Source organism: Hemicordylus capensis, chromosome 3 (assembly GCF_027244095.1).
Source record: "Hemicordylus capensis ecotype Gifberg chromosome 3, rHemCap1.1.pri, whole genome shotgun sequence".
Lineage (NCBI taxonomy): Eukaryota > Metazoa > Chordata > Lepidosauria > Squamata > Cordylidae > Hemicordylus > Hemicordylus capensis.
The window spans coordinates 45164665-45173697 of record NC_069659.1 but is presented as its reverse complement, the minus strand read 5'-3'; positions in this window follow the sequence as shown (position 1 = coordinate 45173697).

The following is a 9033-nucleotide window of genomic DNA, read 5'->3' as shown; positions in this document are numbered from 1 at the left end:
AAAGAGGAGATAACAGATTTTTTAGAGTACTTGCAGAGAGACTTTTAAGATACCAGAACTGCAAGTAGGTTTTAAGGGAATGACTGTGTCAAGCAGACTTTTAACTACTGGAACATAAAAAAATCAAGACAGGGAGCTACAGAAACATGCTTCCTGTCAGTTCTAGTCCACTTCAAGCCTGGAGAGAAGTCCATTGGAGTTGTGAGCATCTGCTGCTCTCTACTGGTGAGCTGGAGTAACACAACAAGTGGGTTTGTATGGAATAGTAATTTCCAAACTACACTTTGGAAATATATATATTTAATAACAAAAAGCCTTCAGTTTAAACAGAGATTTAAGGAGAGTCCCACTTTTCATTACACATGCTTCAAAAAGAATGGAAATTCTAATTTATGACCTTCACTCCCACTTTCCTCCTATATCAGCAATACAGTTTTCAGTTTTACATTATTCCTTCTTTACAATTTACACTGCACTGAAAGTACAGTGTGCACACACTTTCATTTCTTGTAGCTATTTAGCTTGATATTCCTATCTAGATAACAAAATTCAAGAAACACAGGTTAAATAATCACTTGGTATACATCTTAATCATCAACATTTCACGATTACCATATAAACTATTTTTTAAAAGTGTACTTTATGAATTTTTTAATCCAGATATCTTGCATGCAGAATGCTCCAAGTTCCATCCCCAACATCTCCACATAGAGCTAGGTGAGACTCCTGTCTTTAACTTTGGAGAAGCTGCTGCCAGTCTGGGTAGACAATATTGAGCTAGATGGACCAATGGTCTGACTCGGTATAAGGCAGCTCCCTATGTTCCTAAATAACTCTCAAGTTAAATGTCTAAGTGGAACATGAAATGAAAGCATTTGCATACATACAGTATAAGCTTAAAAGACAGAATAATGTAGGATGGTGTAAAAACAGCACATTGCTGATAGAGGCTAAAAGCAAGTGAGGATCTTAAACTAGAATTTCATTCATTCATTCTTTTTGAAGCATGACAGACTCCCTTAAATCTCTGTTTAAATCAAAGCTTTAATTCCTCTCCTTTAAAAAAAAAAGTGTTGCGAGGAAAGTAATTATGATGTGTAAAACTAAATAATTATAATAAATATTCATGATATATAAAGCTGCATTTGTTGCCCTATAAAACCTCAGGAAAATGTTATTAAGCCTGCCCTTTTTCTGTAGATTCGTGCATAATATTAGCACTTACATTTACATTGCTGCAATATTGCTGCATGACTCTAGTTGGTCCTGTTTGTTTCTGGAGACATTCGTTGATTTAAACAGGAAACCTAATCATATGTTTAATCCATCCCACTGAAATCAAAAGTACCTAACTTTAATTGAATCATGCCTACTTGAGTGTAGGTTTAATAACAACCCCCCCCCACACACACACACAGCTTCAGTACCTTGCCCTTTCTGTAAGATTAGAACAGACAAAACAAGTATAAAAAACAAGAAATTAGATCATTTCTATCTCAGTATAATTGGAAAATATTTAAGGTGGTTTAGAAGGGTTCTGAAAAAACAAAGCCAATTTTTAATAATGGTTAGAGTTACAGTGCAGGATGAGGGGTGTTTATTCCTAACTAAAGTGTATGGAGGTGTGTAGACCCATTCCCCAAACTCTACAGAGAGTACAGAGAACAACAGCTTTCATGCCTCCCTTCACTCTCATATGGTACTGTGATACAATTACTGTGGTGATTGATTGACTGATTATTTCTTTAAAATAATCACCCTGAGCTATTTTGGAAGGGCGGTATACAAATCAAATCAAAATCAAATAAATAAATAAATAAAATATTTATACCCTGCCCCTCCAGTACACTGCTGCTCAGGGATGCTAACAACGTTAATAAAAAAGATACAATATAAAACAATTTTTTTAAAAAAAGTTAAAAGACCAAACTAAAACTACATTTACGACCAAATTTTAAGAGTTTCAAATTAAAAGTTATAAGTAAAAAGCTAAGAACTAAGAAGCCTACCAGATATAGGAAAGGAAAGGTTGTGCTGTTGAGTCGCTGTCAACTCCTGGCGATCACAGAGCCGTGTGGTTTTCTTGGTAGAATATAGGAGGGGTTTACCTAATGGCGCAGCGGGAAATGACTTGACTAGCAAGCCGGAGGTTGCTGGTTCTAATCTCCGCTGGTACGGTTCCCAGACTATGAGAAACACCTATATTGGGAAGCAGCGATATAGGAAAATGCTAGGCATCATCTCATACTGTGCAGGAGGAGGCAATGGTAAGCCCCTCCTGTATTCTACCAAAGACAACCACAGGGTTCTGTGGGTGCCAGGAGTTGATACCGTCTCGACAGCACACTTTACTTTACTTTAACCATTGCCATCTACCATGTAGTATGAGATGATGCCTTTTAGCACCTTCCTGTATCGCTGCTGCCCGATATAGGTGTTTCTCATATTCTGGGAAACACACCAGAGGAGATTCAAACCAATAGCCTCCTGCTCTCTAGGCAGGTTACTTCCCCGCTGCACCATTAGGTGTAACCAGTGGATAAACACTTTAAAAGCCTCTCTAAAAAGATGTGTCTTGAATTGTTTTTTTAAAGACACAGAGAGGGAACATGGCAGCGCTCTTCCAGGAGAGCATTCCAAAGCCAAGGGGCCACAACTGAAAAGGCCTTGTCTCTAGCCCCGACCAAGCAGATCTCCGTTAGAGGTGGGGCCATAAGCTTTATCTGATACACTGCTTTGTCATATCCGTATTATGTGGTGACTTGTGGGTTTAAACAAATAAACAAACTGACCTAAACCATGGCACAGTTAAAAAGCTAGGCCATCACTTAAGCTTCACGACATATTTACCTGCAGTCAAATATTAAATATTAACTGGGCAGTCAATGTCAATGCCTGGTTTGGAGTGCAAGACACCAAAGGTATCTTGCAAACAGGGGCATTGTTACTACTACTACTACTACTTATATACCGCTTTTCAACAAAGGTTTCTAAAGTGGTTTACACAGAGAAATAAAAGTAAGTAAGTAAGATAAATGGTTCCCTGCCCCCAAAGGGCTCACAATCTAAAAACTAACTTAAGGAAGACACCAACAACAGCCACTGGAGATACTGTGCTGGGGTTGGACAGGGCCAGTTGCTCTCCCCCTGCTAAATAAAGAGAATCACCACTTTAAAAGGTGCCTCTTGGCTCAGCTAGGAGGGGTAAATGTTAGGGGTGGTCTATTGGGCACAGTCCCCCAGTGAATTGCTCAGAGCACTGAATCTCATCAGCCACGTCCCTCCTCCATGACTTCTTCCGGAAAGGAAGTGCAATAGTGGATTATCCACCTGCACAGAGCATGGGGGAGAGCTCCTAGCCTCACTTAATTCTCTGCCACTTCCAGCTTCATGGGTGCTGTATCATAGACTTCAAAAAACATACATAATTATTCTCGGGGGGGTGGGGGATGTTGTAGTTTAATTATCAAAAGGGGGGCTGTGGGCCCAGGGACCAGATCAGCTGCAAATATGAGGGGAGAAATATGAGGGGGTGAGAAAACACAAGAGGTGGTAGGACTCCCAAAGTGTACCCTTCCCTCCTATGGCACCAACTGAAGGCCAGGGAGTGAGTAGCAAGCTCTGACACCCCTCCCACACCCCATACTGAGGGAGAGTATCCAAGGGATGAGAAGATTGCAGTGGTCCCAACCTTGGATCTGCAGGAAACGACTCCTGCTGGGTCTTGCTCCAAAGACAATTCCCAGATTTTCTACACAGAAGGCCAACCCCAGCATGATATTCCTTGGGTGTGCTAGTCCCTGGGGAATCCATCCTCTGGAATGTTCCAGCAGAAACAAAGCTTACCTGAAGAGGGCAGGTCACCAAGCTTGTGATCTGGCTGTGTGAAATGCCAAGCACCTTCAAATCTTTGTGATGCTTCAGCATGACCTCGTCCCATGACAGCATTGTCTCTGGGCTGTCTCTGGGCTGCCTTTTACCGGTGTTCTAGAACTGTATTATAGCCTTTCATAAACTGAGAGGTACAGTTCAGCTTGAGAAAGGGTTCAGGACCTGCCATCTGTACAAGTGTATATTATTTGAGAAACTGCAGGGAGGTTTTGATAAGGTAAGTGATGCCTTTGACGTAGTCTCGCCTCCCCCATTTCACCCTGCTGGTTTCTATGCTTGGGCATCTGCAGGACTTTTTCCAGGGGGTGGGGTGGGGGGCAAAGCCTGAAATCCTATACCAGCGTGTACACCCATTGAATTGAATGGACTGGGTGCCCAAATTTCTATGGCCACATCCCGCCCCCCCCCCCATTCTCCTCATCTCCAGCTTTGCCCTCACACTTTGCTCTCCTCCTCAGGCAAGCCCGCACCCCACATTCATACCAGGATCACATTTCTTGGTTTTCCTCCTGGACTCATTTGGTTGCAGAAGAATCATAACGTTATCTTGCTTGAAGGGATCCTGGAATCTACCTACAGCCCTCACGCACAAGCTCATCACAGCCAGGTCATCCATACTCAAACCAACCAGAACTAACAATTCACAGTACTGTGGAATCTGAATGACCAAGCCATTCTACGTCCCGAGGAGAATTCACACAGTTGCAGTCTGCCTCCCTCCCGCTGCTCTCTTTCCACCCACCACCACCAATGAACACTCTGTGCGTCTCTAAACCGGCTCTTCCCTTCCCAACATTACTTCATGATGTGCCCAAATATAACCTTTTGTGCTTCGCATCATGTATTTGGCACGTACAGTGTATTTCATGGCATATACGCTGTGTTTAGGTGGTAGTGGCAGGGAGCCCAATCTATCCAGTCATGGCCCACAGCATGTATGTGTAGAATACATGAACAAGAAAAGAATGTATTCATACACTGTGGAGTACAGTATGCAATGTACTCACTAGATTCAGTAGATTGTAATATGCAAAGCGGTCATGAGATGCCCATCTTTAAACATTCCTTTTTTGCAACTGTAACTTAGTATTAGGATCATTAGGAAGGGGATTGAAAATAAAACAGCTAATATTATAATGCCCTTATACAAAACTATGGTGTGGTCACACTTGGAGTACTGTGTACAATTCTGGTCACCATATCTTAAGAACGACATTGTAGAACTGGAAAAGGTGCAGAAGAGGGCAACCAAGATGATCAGGGGCCTAGAGCACCTTTCTTATGAGGCAAGACTACAACACCTGGGGCTTTTTAGTTTAGAAAAAAGATGACTGCGGGGAGACAGGGATTAATTCATCCTAAAGAGGAAGCCAGCTCTTGAAATAGACAAGTTCTTGGTGTAAAAGCTTGTCATGGTGTCATAATATGCTAATGTAGTGGTGCATGTTAGGTGCTTGGCTATCTCTATGCATTTTGGATGGCAAACATTTTATATGAAATATGAATATGTTATTGAGTTGGGAAACTCTAGTATTTAAAGCACAGCCTCTGTTCTATTGAATATATTTATTTGGAAGGTTGAACAGCGAATCAATATAAGTGTAGTAGAGAGATTCATTTACATATCTCCCTGCAGAAACCTTGTTTTACAAACCCTGTCAGATTCCTGCATTTCAAAAAGAGCACCAATGAACCTTAATGCCTACTTAGATCCCTGGAGTAGGATAAAGTAATTTGCAAGTAGGTTACTGGAATGGCCTGGATGGGGCTGTAGTCCTTTAAAACCTATGCAGTGGAAGAAATCCTAGGCCTCATCTGCCCTCCGACAGTACAAATTTACTACATACGACAGCTTAACCTTGAAACTTTTGGGCTGTGCTGACATTCAGAGCAAGGAAGTGCTGGTGCAGCAAGAGAAGACACCATTTCCAGACTAATTGCACTGGGGAATAGGTGGTTTTTAACAACATCTTCTTCCCCAGGAAGCCCTCTGTGCCACCTGAAAATATGTCTCCAAAGGCTGTGCAACTGTCAGAGATGTATTTTCAGGTGGCAGAGAGGGCTTCCTGGGGTAGGGGAGGTCATCAAAAATGGCTCCTCCCTGGGTGCACTGGTGCAGTTAATCTAGAAGTGCTGTTACACGGGTGCTCTTGCTGCACCAGCACTTCCTCGCTTGGAATCTGAGCCACTGTTTTCCTATTGTATGAAATGGTACCAATGTGATATAGTTATGAACAGATCCTCTTTGTGGGATGTGTAAAGCTCTTCCCCGCTCCGTCATGGACTTCGTACCCTCTGGCACCATTATCTCAGCATTATTTCCTAGCACGCAAGTAGAAATAGCCATGGCCTGCCTTGCAGGAGCTTCGTATCGTGAGAACTAATGAAGAACGTAATAGCCACTGCACCTGAACTATAAATACAATATTAGTAATGAAATAATGGATAGGTTCTACAGCCCTATCCACATGATATTTAAAATATACACCTCTGTAACTGTGTACAGCATTGAAAGTGAAGCCAGAAGTCGCACACGGCCCATTAGTTACCCCCTCACCAACACCACTCACAGTTCCAGCAGCAATTCGCTGCAGAGGCAAATGCCAAAACCATGATGGCAGATGCTCCTGTGATGAGCAGCCCAGATTGTTGGGGTTTGTAATTATTTAGCAAAGTCCAAGGAAGCTACCACTCCAGTTACAGGGTGTAGAGTTTAGATATTGCAGCTATTTAAGTAATAGGCATGGAGATCTCGGAGTCAAAACTAAGTTGATTTACTGGTGAAATACATTTAGAATAGGGAAGACCTATCCTATCTATCAGCTACATAATGAATTAGGGAGAAAGAGAGCTGTCTCCATCTTCTCTCTAGGAGGAAAGAAAGACTCACCACAGGAAGTACCTGAAGAGTCAAAGCAGGGGACATAGAGTAGAGGCAAGCAGGGACAGATAAGGAGACCCTCACTAGCTACCTCTACTCCCAATACCCCTAGTGGTCATTAGGATAGTTGGTGTAAAAGGTCAATGAACTGGAACTCCATCCCCAACACAGATCAGGGGTGTAAACTTCATGGGGGCGGCAGGGCTCGGGAATGGGACAACTCTGCGGCCAGATCACTGTGGGACATCTCAACACGGCCAACTCACTGCAGGGACAACTCAATGCGAATCTCCTGCTCCTGCTAGCAACCAGCAGATATGCAATTATTACTTTATTTGAATTTGAGTTTAATAGGATGTCTCCTTCTACCTCTGGGGTACAATACATCAGAAGGCAGCTCACAAAAAGGGTAAACAAACCCATAAACAGTTATATGAAAATATTTGGTCCAACATGCTAAAACACAAATGATAACAATCAAGTTAAACTTAAAACGGGACTAAAAACAAAGTAAATGAAAAGCCTAATGAAAGGTCAACATTTGTACAGCCCTCTTGAATGAGGCCAGGGACTAGACTAGCATTTTGCTAGTAATCAATAAGTAGCCACATTAAACAAACCACCACCACTTATAGGCCCATATAACTGCATGAATATAACCCCTCCCCCCATTATAATAGAATTTGCATACAAATCATTTGTGTAAAAACAGTTATAACTTCAAGCAAACAATATGCAGAGGTATGTCAGGTTTCATTATGCAGAGCCCAGGACACCAAGTTTAAAAAATGGCATTGAAATGCAGGGAGATAATATTAAAGAGGGACTCTTAAGGAAGGATGCTAGGAGATATACCCATTTTCAATATGCAGAGCCAAGCTGTATGAATACTGGCATATCCAAAGCTGCACCTGGTTCGCTTCTCCAAAGCCCTTTTTGTCTTAATGAAGAAATTCAAATCAAGGAGGCTTAGAGCCAAGCTCAGCTGCATGAGTACCGACATATCCTGACAGGAGCGCACTTCCCATCCTTAGAGAGAGAGCAGGGAACTGTTTTGAAGTGCCGGGCACTATCGGGCTTGCTGGTTGCGACTCAAATTCAAATAAAGTAATAATTGCGTGTCTGCTGGTTGCTGGCAGGAGCAGGCTGCTCTCCGCCTCCTTCGCCCACTTCCCATCCCAAGAGAGAGAGCAGGGAACTGTTTTGAACTGCGGGGCACTTGAAGTGCAGGTCGGGCTTTGTTTGCGAAGAGAGAGCTGGGAAGTGCTTTGAAGTGCAGGGCACTATGGGGTTTGTTGGAGAACAGAGAGAGAGCAGTGTTTGTCGGAGAGATTCACACTGAGTTGTCACTGCAGTGAGTCAGCCGTGTTGAGGGGTTCCACAGAGAGTTGGCTGCAGAGAGTTGACCTAGGCCCGCGGGGCTCAAGCCCTCCTCCGAATTTCCTGGGAGAGGCAAGTTCATGCTCAGGTTCATCAGTCAGCTGAACAACACAGTCAGTCCTGTGTTGTCTTTGTAGCAGCTCAGCAAGTTCTTAGGAGGCACAGCTGCCTCTCCGGGCCCTTTCATTCTATAATTCTCTGACTAGAAGTAGTATAACAAGGTGAAAAGCTAATGGTGCTCTATGCATGAAGGTGCTCTGCCCAGAGTGACCCCATCCCCTAAGGGGAATATCTTACAGTGCTCACACATGTAGTCTCCTATTCAAATGCAAACCAGGGTGGACCCTGCTTAGCAAAGGGGACAATTCATGCTTGCTGCTACCACAAGACCTCTCCTCCCATTTGCCCCATGGCCACACCCCACCCCACCCCCCAGAAATTGAGAAGTCTATGTCCCTGGCTCGGATTGCCCCAGGCTTGAGATCACGAAAACGCCCACCATCACAGGTTTGGTCTTTGCCTCTGCAGACAACCACCACTTTAACTGTGAGCAGTGCCAGCGAGGAGGTGAGTGATGGGTCAGGTGGGATTTCCAGCCCTGCTTTCAATGCTATACACCATTACAACATCATTATTGTTATAATGTGTGAATAGGGCTTACATTGGACCGCATTCTAAGTCAGCCTGGCTGTAGCTATGGAAGGAAGGATCAGCCAGCCCCTCCCCTGAATTAAATCAATATTGTGCATTAAATAACTTTAAATGGGTCAAACTTACATTTAAGTTCTTGTCATTTCACGCTTATTTATGACAGACCATCCCCACTGTAACATGTGACTCTCTCAACACAACATTTCTGCCTATTGGCTTGGCCATCAGAA